Source organism: Orycteropus afer, unplaced genomic scaffold, assembly GCF_000298275.1.
Source record: "Orycteropus afer afer isolate SDZICR_OR568_19922 unplaced genomic scaffold, OryAfe1.0 scaffold00002, whole genome shotgun sequence".
NCBI lineage: Eukaryota > Metazoa > Chordata > Mammalia > Tubulidentata > Orycteropodidae > Orycteropus > Orycteropus afer.
Window position 1 is genome coordinate 4,724,713 of NW_006921589.1, and position 16,112 is coordinate 4,740,824.

Here is a 16,112-nt window from a genome sequence, read left to right on the forward strand (position 1 = left end):
GGGCCTGCGGTCCCGGAAGGTGTGGGCGCGCGGGAGCCCGAGGGCCACCAGTCCCAGCCTGGCGGGCACCCGGCGCCTGCGGCTCCATTCATTCCTTCCACCGGCGGGTGTTGAACGCGTAGTCGGTGCCTGGCGCGGTGCCAGGCGCTGGGATGTCGCGGGTGGCCCGGGTGGAACCCCTGGCCTCCTAGAGTTTACCCCCAGGAGGAAGGTGGAGGGAGGGAGATGTGTAACATGCAGGCGAAATACCGAGAACTTCTGAAAGTCTGCAGTGCCCTGAAGTCTCAAATACCGCGGGCTGGAGGGTGGAGCGGTAGAGAGGCAACTCCACAGACGGGATTCAGCGAAGGTCTTTGGAGGAGGTGACAATTGAGCTGTGGGTGAAGTTCTAGAGGGGCGCTGCAGGTCGCGGGAGCGAAGGCCTCAGAGGAGCTTGTAGGGAGAGAGGTAGGCAGGGGCCAGATTGCAGAGGGCCTTAAAAGTGACGATTTAAAAAAAAAAACAAACCTCACTGCCATCGAGTCGTTTCCGACTCATAGTGACCCTCTACGGAAGTACATTGCCCAGTCATCTTTCCGAGGAGTGGCTGGTGAGTTTGAACCTCTAGTCTTCTGGTTAGCAGTCAAATGCCTTAGACACTATGTCACCAGAGCTCCTGAAAGTGAGGATATGTAGTTGGGTGTCTTGGGAAGATTTCGGCGAGATAACCGACCCTTATCTGTTCCTTTAAAAGATCCCTTTGGTTGCTGGTGGATTGGGGGAGGGGCAGGGGGGAATCAAGAAGGAAACAAGGGGACTGTCTCACTTCCCCAGGTGAGCTCACTTCCCAAATTCAGGAACAGATGGGACTTGAACTCTGTGGCCCACATATGCAGGAGCCATGGGCCATGTGGTTTAAGAGAGGGAGTGGATGGACAAGGACAATGGTGGCTTGCTAGGCACTGAACAGGAAGACCACAGTAGCTGGGTCCTAGTTGAGGATTGGCTGGGCAACGTGGCTTGTTGAGGGCTCCTTGTAAATAAAGCATGATGCAAAACCCAACCCAACCCACTGCCATCAAGTTGGCTCATAGAGACACTATAGGGCAAAGTAGAACTGCCCTACAAGGTTTCCAAGGCTGTAAATCTTTAAGGAAGCATACTGACGCTTCGCTTCTTGTGCTCAGAGAGCAGCTGGTGGGTTCGAACTGCTGACTTTGTGGTTAGCAGCCAAATGCTTTAACCACTCTACCACCAGAGCTCCTTATGATGCAAAGAGGAGGCTGTGAATAGTGGAGCAGCTCTCTTGGCTGCTCAGGTTTCCCATGGAACACGGGGAGGTGTGCCCAGCTCATCCGTGTCATTTGCCTAATGGAAGGTGGAATAAGGTCCTGAGTTTCTGTATGGACAGAAGGCAGCTTCCATCCTGTGGGCACCAAACTCTAGACAACATCAGCTGCGGAGTTTTATTTTTTCTTGATGGTTTCATAAATGGGTTGATCAGAAGTGCAGCGTTTCTTTTTTCTATTGGGCCTTGCTGAGGGGAGGTATTAATGTGATCAGACATGTGTGTAAGTCAAAAGGATGCTCAACTCTTTTACGTTCATTATTTCAATCCTTGCAACATCCAGGTGTATTGTTCTTCCTGCGTTTTCCTGCTCTGTTCTGGCCAGTGACCTTGAACAATTCCGTGATCTCTCTATGCCTCAGTTTGCTCACTTGTAAAATGGAGATGAGGATTGTTCTGACTTGTAAGGCAGTGGTTCTCAAAGTGTGGTCTGGGACTGACTCCTAGGAATCCTCAAGACCATTCAGGAGGCCCCCAAGGCCAACACTAATTGATAATAGCACTAAGACGATATTTGCCCCTTTCACATTTTCACCTCAGGACTGAATGCAGCTGTGTTTTCTTGAGGCTATGTGACCTGGGATAGGACAACTGATTGAAAAGCAGCTAGGAGAATCCAGCTGTCTTCTTTTAAGTCAGATATTAAAGAAATTTGTAAAAATGTCAAGCAATGCCACTGTCCTCATGCTTTTTTATTCCCTTTGGAAAATAGTGCTCATAAAACTATTTATGTATAATAGATTTATTTTTTAAAAATGGATTAGTTTGTATTTAAAAATTTTGTCCACTTTAATTTCTAGTACAGTAAATGTCAGTGGCTCTAACCCACATAAACAAAAGGATTTTGATGTTCTTAGTTTTGAAGATTATAAAGGAGGCCAGAGGAGTCCCTGTGGCGTAGTGGTTAAAGCTCTTGTCTGCTAACCAAAAGATGGGTGGTTTGAACTCACCAGCTGCTCTGTGGGCGAAAGATATGGCAGTCTGCTTCTGTAAAGATTAGGCTAGGAAACCCTATAGGACAGTTTTACCCAGTCCTGTAGAGTCGCCATGAGTTGAAATTGACTAGACAGCACACAATAACAGTCCAGAATGTTTGAGAATCACTGTTATGGAGTTGTGACAGGCTATGCGAGTTGATAGAAATGAAAGTGCTTGGAACAAGCAGCTTTGCCCATTGTAAGTGCTCAGTCGTTATCACTTGTCCACTTTATTGCTGTCATGTGGTAGAAGGAATAGAGGCCCAGCAACTCAGAGATCTCTGATGAGGGCCAGTTAGTTAGTTCCTGACTCTTGCCAGCCCTTACCCTATTGTTGTTCGGTGTCGTGGAGTTGGTTCTGTCTCAAAGAGACCCCGTGTATCACACAAAACCCTGCCTGGTCCTGGACCAGCCTTGCTGTCATTGCTGTGTTGGAGCCCATCGTTGCAGCCACTGTGGCCCCCGTCAGTCCATGTCGCTGAAGGTCTTCCCCTTCTCCACTGACCCTCTGCTTTACCGAGCGTGATGTCCTGGGACACTGGAGACATGGACACAACGTCCGCTTGGTCCTCTGCACACAGGACTTAGTGCTTGATTTTGCTGTGCCCCTGATGCAGTGTCTAGCAGAGACCTCCTTGCGGCCCTTGTTCTAGAAATCCCTGCCTTGGAAAGCAAAGCTTTGGGTTTTTGTACTTTAGGACCACTGCTCTGAGTCCAACACGCTAGGTACTTACTGGAAGAATTTACTATTGATTGGTTGACACTACTGATGGAAGCCGGTGGGGGGGTTGCCCTCCTCCTCCTCCATAAGAAAATAGCTGTGAGGACTTATAGGGTGAATTTTGAAAGGCTTTAGGGAACTTAACAGTAAAAATGCAAGTGGACTTCGCCTTTTGCAGTCCACATGCATCTGAAAATTTGAAGTGACTTTTAAAGGCACGTTGTGAGCAAAATAGGGAACTTACCCATGGAAAGAAACTCAAATGGTGACTCCTTTTAAAATAGGGATACAAGTGTCCCCCGTTATCTGAAAGTAGAGCACTCCGCGTAAACTTTCATGAGCGTAAAACGAAAAGTCAATGACCATTCATTCATATGGGAAGAATTTTTGCACATTCCCAGGCCCCAAAATAGCCTGCCAAATCCTACCAAATAATACATAAAACCTAAAATAACACTAACAGTAAAAGCAGGATGTTGTTGTTGTTATGTGCTGTCAAGTCAGCCTCGACTCATGACGACCCCTCCATGGGTTTCCGAGGCAGTATCGCTATGGAAGTAGATTGCCCAACCTTCCCTCTGAGGAGTGGCTGGTGGGTTTGAACCTCCAGCCTTCTAGTTAGCAGTCAAGTGCCTTAGGCACTATGCTACCAGAGCAGGATAGCGATGATAAATACACAGTTTATATAAAGGAGAAATAATGTACGTGCAGTGTCGTTCCCGGGGAAGGAGCGTGGTGGTGCGGCTCTAGCTGCTCAGAGTGCATGCTGCCTCTTTAATGGCTTGGGGAATGCCAGTTTCACTCTTCACCTTTCTTCATAAAAATGAACATCCTCTTTGTTTTGTTACTGAGGTGGCATAAAATGAACTTTTGACAAGTGGGGGAGACCTGTAACCATCTTCTTGGGATGCATATCCTCTTCTCATAACGTATATGCCTGTGGAAAGTGGGATAGCTTTATGCTTTTAAAAAAAATCAAAGTTTTTTTTGTTGCCATTTAAAATCTGACTCTCAATAACCAAAAAACGAAACTCACTGCCATCAAGTCTATTTCGACTCATGGTGACCCCCTTTGGGTTTTCAAGGTGGTAAATCTTTTTTTTATTTAAATTGTGATTTGGGTGAAAATTTACAGAGCAAATTCACTTTCCATACAGCAGTTCACACACACTGTCTCAAGACATTGACTATAATTTACCCCAATGCAACATCTCCCCTCCCACTTCCTCCAGATAGTTACCTTTTCCCTGTGTCCATCCCTCCATGCACTCCTGCCCCCTGAGCTGTCTCCCTGTGCATACACAGCCCTTCTTTCTCCCATGATTGTTCTCTCCAAGGAGTGTATCTACCTCAGGTACATGATCAACTCGTATGTTGAGGTGGTAGATCTTTACTGGAGGTAGACTGCCCCATCTTCCTTCCACATGGCGCATGATGAATTTGAACCGTCAACTCTGGATAGCAGTCAAATGCCACCAGAGATCTTACAATAAGGGCTCCTCCAATAATCTGGCTCTGGAGAGAGATAATTTACCAGATTGAACTATGAAGGCATTTGGTTATCAGAATTCACATTAACTTGAAACAGCATGAGTGCGTGTGTCTCCTTAATTAGGTAGTTCAGTGTTTCCCATGTTAATTTTAACCTCATTATATTAGAAGGTGCAACAGTGTCTCCTTTCAATGAGAATGCATTTGAAGTTGTGGAGGGGAGAGGAGCATCCTATGCCCCACCCCCAGAGGTTTAGGTGAATTGCAATAACTGTAGTAGTTGTTGACAGTTTATATCAACCACCAGAGGAGTAGTCTACTAGAGTCACAAACTCTTCTCTGCTGCTTGCTAGCACTTGGTGTGGGGTGCAGGAGCTTGGGAATGGGGGATGGAAATGGCTGGACCCTCTGTGGTGTTCTGTTGGCTCTGGAGAGGTCAGCTCCCACGGGCACTCCCCACAGGTCTTAAAACACCACCAGACAGTCTGGTTATTTGCTCCCTGAAAGGATCCTTGAGGAGCTCTGGTGGCACAATGGTTAAGTGCTCAATGAGCCTGCTCACCAGCTCCTCGCAGAAAGACCTGGCAGTCTGCTCCCATAAAGATCATAGTCTAGAAAGCCCTATGGGGCAGCTCTGCTTCTTCCCTGGACTAGGAGTTGAAATCAGCTGGAGGGTGCTTAACAACAGCTAGATACATCTGAGTTCCCCTTACTCATTGCTATCCTGGACAATACTGTCAACTGCTTGTAATTTACATGATGACTTACTAACAATGGGGAGGAAATGGGACTTGAATATTTGCCACACTGTATTTTCACTGTCCATTCTTTGGTCCCAGGAATTACTTCACTATGGACTAAGGTAGGGAAAACCATTTCCCTTGTCCCACTCCCACATAAACAAAGAGAAGACCCCTTTAATGGTCTCCAAAGTTAGCATGCCTTGACGTCTCCATGAATCGTAGAAGGCTGGCAGTTCCAACCCACCAGCCACTCGGAAGGAAGGTTGGGCAATCTACTTCCCTAGTGATACTGCCTCAGAAACCCAAGGAGGGGTTGCTGTGAGTCAGGCCTACTCAACCACACATAACAACAATAGTCACTGTAACCAGAAGTTCTTCCAGAGACACCACAACTCCATTGCACTTGCGCTTGTTCCCTGGGGGCCTGGCCCTCTTGCCTTTCTCATAGTCTTCCTGTCTAATCCTTGTTCTCCCCTGTCAGCTCTTTCTGAGGGAATTGTTTCTCCTGAAGGAGCTCAGCCATTTACCCAGGAGAAATGCCCTATAAGCCATTTGAAACTCCCAGATCCTGTGACGTACAAGAAAGTAGACAGGTATCAGAGGGAAATGTCCTTCCGATTCCCTCAGCAGCATTCTAACCTGTCTTAGCATCCTGACTGGAGAAGTGCACTTCTTGTGTAGCCTACTAATAGTAGGGTAAATCGGTCATTTTAATAGTGGAAAGGGAATCCTGAAAGTCGTGTGAGTTCAAAGTGGACTGCCACTAACCACTAAGAGGAAGTTGCCCTTGGAAAAATAATTTCTCTCTGTCAAAGTTCTCCAGTCTGAAAACTCTCTGAAAGGTAGAGCTGGTTTCTTCACTAGCGCTCTCTAAATACTTTCTGAAAACTGCCTGGGGGGAAGTCATGAGGTCACTCTGAGAGTCTCAGTGCCTGGGGCATAGGCCTAAAGTTTGTTCTGTGAAGAATGAGGGCAATAGGAAGGCAGCATTTTAATGGCATTTTAATGGCCTCGTTGGATCTTCTCTAGCTGGAGTGCTGGCCCGGTAGGAATAATAAGGGGGCAGTGGTGGCTCAGTGGTAGGATCCTCACCTTCCAAGTGGCAGGCCGAGTTTGACTCCCAGCCAGTGCACCTCATATGCACGGATCAGCTGTCGGTGGGGTCTTGCATGTAGGTTACGATGCAGAGCTTCTGAATCAGATGAACTAGGAAGAAAGGCCTGGCAGTCTGTTTCCAAAAATCAGCCAATGACAATGCTATGGACCATAGCTGCCTGTCTCATTATGCATAGGGTCTCCATAACTCGGGCTGAGTCCACGGAGGCTAACCACCACCACAAGAAATGTTTGGTCTGTGTTGGTTCAGCAGAAAGGGGACTACTGCAGGAGCCTTCCTTCCAACTGGGTGTATTAGAGAGAGCTGAACAAGCCACAGGTTCCCTTCTCTTATGGGGCTCACGGGAGCTCTGGTGGTGGAGTGCCTAAAGCATTTGACTGCACACCAGGAGGCTAGCGATTCAAACCCACCAGCCACTCCTCGGAAGGAAGATCGGGCAATCTACTTCTATAGAGATACTTCCTCAGAAACCTAAGGAGGGGTTGCTATGAGTCTAATTGACTCCATGGCAGTAAGTTTTTTTTTTTTTTTTTTTAAATGGGGTTTATATTCTTAGTGGGAGGTTCTCTAAGCTTTCTAAGTGTTTGTGACAATCACACAGATGAGGCTTTTACTATTAACCATTGGTATGTTTGAATATCAAAATTCAGACTTAAAGTTGCTAAGTCTGAATATAATCTTACTTTTGCTTCAAGGCAAATTGCAGGATTTCTAAGGCCGACTATGGGGGCCCAGCGAGGATACTTGGAGCATGGAGCAGAGCTGACTGGCCTTGGTAGCGGCCTCAGGCCTGCCACCCCAGCCCTCTGTCTGAGAAGGAGAGGCCGCTCATCCAGCCAGCTCCACCGCCCTTGGCCAATAGAGTTCAGGAGGCCCATCCCTCCCCTGGTGTTTAAGGTTTCAGGTGGGCCCTTCTGCTGAAGGCGTTTCCCATCTCTGTCTAGCTGCAGGGTGCCACGGGCTCCCCGAGCCCCGTGTCATTCATCAGCTTAGATCCTGCTCACTATTTCCCCACTTGTATAAAGTAGGGAGACGTATGTGTGCATATAAATGGAAAACTTCCAGAAGGATGTACAAGAAACTGATTGTTTCTTGGAAGAGCATCTGCTGTGATAAAGAGAGTCACTTTTTATTGCGTATTCTCTTATATTCTTAAGTTTTTCCTATTTGCATGTAATACATTTTAAGTGAAAGGAAAAATGACTTTAAAAAATAGAGTTGCATATTATTTCTCCATTAAAACTTTTTTTTCCCTGTATGCCTCATAGCTTCTCTGTTCTCACTTCTTGGGTTTGGGTGTGTCTGCAATTGAGAGAGCAGCAGAACACTTTCTCTTCACATCCACACCTACACACACCCTGTACCTTCTCTCTCTCTCACTTGTTCACTCCTCCCTCCCTCACTCAGGTTACTGGCCTGACTTTAGGACTCCTGACTGTACCTTTCTGTATGAGGATTGAGACTAGCTGACTGGAGACTGATTCATTTTCCTCATTTCAGTGACTATAGAAGGACTTGTGGTATTGAGGTAAAATGCTATTTCTAGTAGGTTCATAGGAATGAACCATTAAAAACAGAGATGTTTGTCAGATTGTCTGGGGTTGGCCTCTCTGTGTGTTCAGTTGACAGCTGAAGATTCCAACAAGATTAAGAAGTCAGGAAGGAGTTGTCATATCTGATAGCAGATTCAGATGTTCACAAGTGAACTGTTCCCCAAATTTCAGAGTCTACTGCGTAGTCCCTGGCCCTCGCAGCAACCCCAGTCCTTACCCTCCCCTTCCCCCCCCCCCCCCTCCCCCCTAAAAAAGATCACTACAGGACCTTTTCATTATGCAGGTGAAATTATGAGAGACTTGAATAAAATGAATATTTCTTTTGAGAGAAGTATCAAAATTCTACCTGGTTATAGAAAATGCTGTAAGGAGAGACATCTTTGTCGTGTAGACGTCGAGCTACATGTTCCAGATGGAAATGGCACATAAGACACTTTCATGATGCTCTCCCATATCACATGTTCACTTCTGAAGGACAGATGTCCGTGCAGTACGGTGGGGTGGAGAGTCAGGCAGTGCCAGCCCCATATGTGGTTCCATGATCTCACCTAACTTCATCAGGTTACTGGAGGACTGAGTGAGATGATCCAGTTCCAGGCTGTAGCATGGAGACTGGCACCAGAATGCATTTCATCAATGTCAGCAGGGGCTATTTTCAAGAGAAATAGGAAGAGAGCCAAGTACTTTAACATGATCCATAAGTTTTTTTTTTTTCTTCCAGAAATTTATTTAAACAAGATGAGATAAAACTATTATCACAGGTTGCAAATATTGGGAAGGCAAAAATCAAAACAACAAGAACAACAGTGCAGTTGTGGCTGAGTTGGTTCTGACTCACGGCAAACCCGTGTGTGCCAGGGTAGCACGGTGCTCAGAGGGCTTTCAAAGGCTGATTTCTCACAAGTGGATTTCCAGACCTTTCTTTTGAGGTGCCTCTTGATAGACTCAAACTCCCAACCTTTTGATTAGCACCCAAGCTGTTAGGAGGAAGGTATGGATTACAGTAATATATATCTATATCTGCATCTATCTATCTATATATATTCAAATATGATTAAAAAGTCAGCATATGTATAGAAACTTGTTCTTTTAGTTGTAAGCTCTTAACTTTAGTTTCTTTACTAAGAAATAAAGACTACCTTTTCTCCTGAAGCTAAGTGCATTGAATATAAGAGGTCCCGCCTTTCAAAATACATTTGGCCTCATGATTTTGGTATCTTAAAAATTCAGATAATCAGGTCCATATCAACCATCTATGCAGGAAATAGGGAGCTCTGGTAGCATAGGGGCTAAGACACTTGCCTGCTAACCAGACGGCTGGCGGTTCAAACCCACCAGCCACTCCTCAGAAGGAAGGTTGGGCAATCCTACTTCCGTAGTGATACTGCCTCGGAAACCCAAGGAGGGGTCGCTATGAGTCGGGTTTGACTCGACGGCACGTAACAACAACAACAACATGCAGGAAATAAGGGAGAAAGGGGAGGCTTGAAAATATAACAGCACACCTCCATCTCAGATAGATGTCTGAACTTTGGTTGGTGGTGAACTCTGACTAGTATGCTGGATAAGCTATTGCCTACCTCTTAACAAATTTCATTTGCAACTTCAAGCATCTATGTCTTGGTATGATGGCCTCATGGACAGATTTTCATTGAATGCTGAGCAGGCTGCAGTAGAGAGAAAATGAAAACTCTTAATACACAGTGAAGTTGCCATTGCCATTCAGGGTGTTGAGTTTAGCATATTAAGTACAGTTTCTTGGACAAAGTTGCTCCTGACTGCCAAAAATTCACATTAGTAAAGATCAAATAAGCATCACTATGAAATATGAATGGGGTCCCAAATTATTCATGCATTCCTCAACTTCAAAGTCATTCTGAAAACTGCCTGGAACTTCACTCAATTTCAATCTATTTTTCTCTTTAAGGAGCTCTGATAACACTGTGGTTAAAGCATTAGATTGCTAACCAAAATGTCAGTGGTTCGAACCTACCAGCCACTGTGTGGGAGAAAAATGAGACAGTCTGCTTCCAAAAAGATTTTCAGTCTAGGGGCAGTCCTACTCTGTCCTGTAGGGTCACTCTGAGTCTGAATTGACTCGGTGGCAGAGGTGGGTTTTTTTCCTTGGATGATTTGAAACAGAACAAAAGAGAGAGAGAGAGGGAGAAATTTATCTCAAGGAAATGGTTCACACATCTGTAGAGGCTGGCGAGTCCCAAGTCCGTGAGTCCATGTCAAGCTGGAGGCTTCTCCAGACTCACGTAAGTGCAGGGGCTGACAAACCCCAAATCAGCAAGTAGGACAACAGGCTGCTGGCTTTGAAGGCTGATGAATCCGAGATTGGCAGGCTGTTGGCTCACGGACTGCAAGGGCTATGATCCCAAGATCAGCAGGCCGCTGGTCCAATTCCAGATGATACTAAGCCAGATGCAAGATCTTGATTAAAAAGCCAGAGCGCTCTGCCAGAGCTTTTCCATGTACATTGGAAGCAGGCCATACTCCAACGGAAACTCCCTTTCACCTGATTGACTGCTCATAGCAGATCTCATCGTGGATGTGCTTACATTATATCCACTATCATCTTGGGGGATGACTACATCATAACTGCTAAACTACTTACAATCATTCCGTAGCCAAGTTGTCACGTACCTTAACCATCATAGGTGGCTTTGCCTCAGCTCCTCAGAAAAGACTCTGCTTATGTATGTGAGAGTATGGGAGAAGAAGACGAAGAAGAATATAAAGAACAGAAGTCATTATTTAAAGGAAAACAACCCTAAAAACATGCCATTGAATCAATTCTGACTCATCACGACCTTATAGGACAGAGTAGGACTGCCCCATAGGGTTTCCAGGGCTGTAAATCTTTTCAGAAGCAGACTGCCTCATCCTTCTTCAGCAGAGTGACTGGTGGGTTTAGACCACCAACCTTTTGGTTAGCAGCTGAATTCTTTAACCATTGCACCAGCAGAGTGTCTTTAAGTCTTTATTAAGGAAATGCAAATCATAGGGGAGAAGTAGGTGAACTCTGATGGCAAGGAACCATTTTCCTGTTTTCTCATTGACTGTTTCATCTCCAACCCATGGCCCTCCTCTTCACACTCGATCCTCCAGTCAGGCACACTGAGACATTAGGTAACCAGTATTACATAATGACATTCCTCACAAGTGAATTTTCTAAATAAGTAAAGCCACAAACTTATTTTCTTTAATTTTAGTGTTAAGAAATTAATACCTTCCTTAAGCATTTTATAGTCTCCAAGTAGTGTAAGTGGTTTGCGATTGGCTGCTGTCCTAGAGGTTAGTGGTTTGAATCCATCCAGCAGCTCACAGAAAAAGACCTGACCATCTGCTTCTGTAAAGATTACAGCCAAGAAAACCCCATGGACTCATTCTACTCTGTAACACGTGGGATCACTATGAATCGAGATGGACTCAAGGCAATGGGTTTGGGTTTTGTTGTTGTTGTTATTTTGATTTTAAAGCATTGGGGAAATAGTTCAAAAGTAGCTGGAGACTTGTTCAAAGTTAGAAAGAGGCTCCCTTTACTCAGCTGCCTTCTTACCAGACAAGGTACAGTGTTACTGAAATTACAGATGCACTTAGGGGAGTGTTTGTGCTTTGTCTCTGAGTGGGCTAGTTCTTTTCTATGTCTCTAAGAAGCCATCTGCTTTTCTGTCTCCACTACTCTGGATGTTTGCCCCCAACTTGCCTCCTCTCTACTTTAATGTGTGTTTTGAGAAGGGAAGTTTGTTTTAGTAGCAGCTTAAGATGCATCACTAGAAAGACAGAAGAAGTACATATTGTTTGGGGAGATTACTGGATTGGAAGATAGGGGACTCAAGGTCTGTGTCCAGCTATGCCAGTCACTGTGGCCTTTACCAGCTCATCTAACTTCTCTGGGCCTGTCCTCATCTGTCATGTGATGAGAGATGGGGCCTGAGATGAAATTTTAACAATCTGTTTTGGTTCTAATGGTCTGATGGTAGATAAAGGAAAATAATATGCCTCCTGTGACAGTTAAGCTTGTGCGTCAACTTGGCTGGGCTGTGGTATTGAGTGGATGGGCAGCTGGATGTAGTTATGCCCCATGATGAGATTGTAATCACCTCCCTGGTAGAATCTGCTATGAGCTCCTAATCAGTTGAAGAGGAGGTGCCTTTGGGTTGTGGCCTGCTTCTGGTGTATATGGCGAAGCTTTGTGAAAGGTCTCTGGCTTTTTGGCCCAGCTTGGATCCTGCTGAGTCTTCATCTCCAGTTACTGGACTTGAACCAGTAGCCTGCTATGTTCCCTGTTGATCTTGGGATTGTGCCATTTTACTTGCCAACCTCGGGTTCATCAGCCTTAGCAGCCTGCAGCTCAGTAGGCCTGGAACAGGAAGCAGAGCTAAAGCCCAAGATTGAAGGGACTTCACCCAGCCCCCGGAGCCGGCACTCTGAATTTGGCCTTCTAGCCTCCTAAACTGTAAGAGAATAAATTCCTGTTTGGTAAAACCATCACTCGCGGTATTCCTGTTACAGCAGCACTTGAGAGCAAGAAACCCCCTTAAACCTAAGATATGGAATCCTGGTGGCACAGTGGTTAAGTACTTGAATGCTAACTGAAAGGTTGGTGGTTTGAGCCCACCAGTTGCTCTACAGGAGAAAGATGGGGCGGTTTGCTTCCATAAAGATTACAGCTTTAGAAACCCTATGGAGCAGTTCTACTCTATCCTGTGGCTATGAGTCAGAATCAACTTCATGGCAATGGTTTTTGTTTTGTTTTAAAGAGGCTCACATGGTAACCAGCAGGTCCATCTGCACTGGGTACATGTGAAGATTGTCTTGGGTTGGGAGACAGCATGGATGGTAAGAAAACCATAGTCATTAGAGAGGGATCTGTGTTGCAATCCCTATCTGCCACTTACTAGTCTTTGAACTCGGTTCTTGAGGTAGAGCTTATGAAGACACCTATGCTGGCTACCTGTGACTCCTCACTGTCTGTTCATTGCTAGTGGTGGTTGTGATTGTGTTGGCTTGTGGCTACTCACACTCTTGCTTGCCTGGTATGTTCATGGCCTCGAGCCCTTTGGCTTTGCTCAAAGAGGGTGATGTGATCTCTTGATTTGTTTCTCACCAGTGACCAGTTGAAGTAGTTTTTATCAAATGCATGGGGATGGAAGGACTAGTCATCCACTCTCTGTCATAGCGGTGTATCATCACGTATATTACATTTAGTTCCTATTTAACCCATCTAGCTCTGGTAGCATAGTGGCTAAAGCACTTGATTGCTAACCAGAAGGTTGGCGGTTCAAACCCACCAGTCACTCCTCGGAAGGAAGGTTGGGCAATCCTACTTCCGTAGTGATACTGCCTTGGAAACCCAAGGAGGGGTCGCTATGAGTCGGGGCCGACTCGACGGCACATAACAACAACAACAACAACAACCCAGCTGGTGGTCAAGTTCATTCTTTACACCAACTATTAAGTTCTTTGGGACACAGAGTAATGTGTGCACAAGCTTGGCTTCTTTGCTTGGATTATTTACTGTAGAATTTTAAAAAATTTAGATTTCTGAAGAAATTAGGAACCACTGTTTTAGTTTTTCTTACAAGTTTCACATTTTAGATTGTTTTTACAGATCTGTGCATGATTCATTTTAAGTTAGTATCCCAGATCTCAGGAATCTTCAAGATGGTTCATAAACTTGGGAAGGATACTGGTTGTTATCTTAAGAGTGGGTGAGACCCTCAAGAATCATTACCTGAGTATGTCTGGAATTAATTAACGCAGTCCCTCTGCTTTCCTCGGGTGGCATCCAAAATCAGAACCCTGGATGGTTTTTCCCAGACGTGGCTCCTCTACACCCTTCCTTCCAAAGAAAATTTATGAGGGAAGGAGAACTGATGACTATGCCCTTAGTTTCATAGCAAATTAGCCTTTTAAAGTTTTACTACAAATTTGTATAAAATTCATATTCATTTTCAGAGTCAATGGTATTGTTCTACCCACTGTTATATCCCTGTACCTGTGGATATAATCCTGTTGGGAAATAGGATTTTCTTTCTTAAGTTAAGGAGGCTGTATCTGTGTAGGGTGTGTCCTAAACCTTATCACTTCTGAGTTGTATGGAGAGCAACATAGACACAGAGCAGGCATTCACAAACTGAGGAAGGCAGAGGCCATGCATGGGTGGGCAGGGAACCAAGGAATGCCTAGGGCTATTGATAAGGACTGAGACGCTGACTTAGACTTTTAGCCTCCAGAACTAAGAAAATAAATTTCTGTTCTTTAAGCTCAGCTACTTGTGGATTTGTGTTACAGCATCACTAGGAAACTAAGACACCAACTTCCTCAGCTGCACAGGTGAAAAAGGAGTCTACATCAAGGACTAAAATAACAGTAATCTAGCCCTTTTGTGATGCATGGAGAAGCTCTGGTAGCATAGTGCCTAAGGCACTTGACTGCTAACCAGAAGGCTGGCGGTTGAAACCTACCAGCCACTCCTTGGAAGGAAGGTTGGGCATTCTACTCGGAAACCCAAGGAGGGGTCACTATGAGTCTGACTCCACGGCACATAACAACAACAACAGCATGATGCATGGACATATGGTGCCTATCTACATTTTCTGGGGTTTAGTGGGAAACTGGTATCCCACTTTTAGTGCATGCTGCCATCTGGTGGGGCCTGTATAACTATGAATCTGAAGAAATGGGCCTCATCCCACCAACCACAGACCCCTCAGAACATATGTGTCCCCACTAATTATATCAAATTCCCTATCACCTAAAAAAATTTTGTGTTTTCATTTCACTCAAAATGCTTTCCTTTACTGAAAATACATGGTTTCAACAATAGCAACAACAAAAATCAAAACAGAAAATAATTTGGTTTTAAAAGGTTTAAAATAAAGATTGGACCTTTTGTTATTGTCAGTGAAACCTTCTGCAGAGTCTTAGAACATGGATCATATTTTTTTAGTTTAATGTATGAATCTTGATTGGCGTACAGTTGAGAATATCTGTATTTGAAAAATGAGAATGCTTTGCACGTGGTGAATATCCACATAATCTGTGAGAGTTTTGTCTGTGAAGTTTGTTGGGATTGTTGGAAAATTACCCCCATGCACATGCCTCTGATCATTTTGTCCTGGAGGGTGGCAAGGGACAGCTTGCATGTAACCTTTCGAATACAATTGATTTCAGCCTTAGGTGATGTCTGAGGAGCATGGCCAGTCCTTTGTCCTTTGTGTCTCCTTGTGGAGCAGTACTAGGGCTTGGTCTCTGCCCTGGGGCTGCGGGCCATGTGCTAGACAGAGCACTCGGAAAATTAAAGGTGGACAAAACAAAGAACAGGGTGGGAAAGACACATTGATGTCAGCCATTTGCACAGTGGCCGCTTCCCAGTGAATTTTCTATAATTCAGTGCGTTGTCCTTCTAGACCGTGTCACAGAGAGATTGGGCCTCTGGGGGGAGAGGGAAGGCCAGGTCCCCTCGAATTTTTGAAGCCATGGATCTATGTGAAAATGAAGGAATGTCAAAACAAGGCTATAAATATTGTGGCACCTTTGAAAGCTTTACAAGTTCGTACATGTATTCACACATACCATGCACTGTAATTGTGCCTTTTGCCAAATGCTTTAAGGATTTACTAAAATGTATTAATTCACTGTCTGTGCCGGCAGTGGGGTGGTAATGGGGCACACACTTAGAGTGGCACGCAGGTCTTGTCTTTCAGCCTTGTTAGAGTTTTGCTGTGACAGCCTCAATAATGCCAGGATTCTAAATTTGAGATTCTTTGTGGATGTGAGGTCTGGCCCTCCTTTCTCACCCATTTCTGGATGATGGATGAGTCCCTTATGATTTGCTCTTTTGTACATTGGCCATCACAGTGCCCATATTTTAGAAAACGGCTTGTGTGATGGAGGCAGGGACTGTATTGGAGTGCGTTACGTGTTGAACTGTGTTCTTCCAAAATATGGGCTGTCAGTCCTGATCCCTGTACTTGTGGCTGTCATCCATTTGGAAATGAGTTTTCTTTGTTATGTTAATGAGGAAGTACTATTGTAGGGTGTGTTTTAAATCAAGCTCTTGAGATATATAAAAGCAGGTTACGCAAGTAAGTAAGCAGAGATGAGGTAAGATGGAAGCCACGCCAGAGGAAATCTCCAGGGAACCAAGAAACAGAAGCCGAAAAGAGACA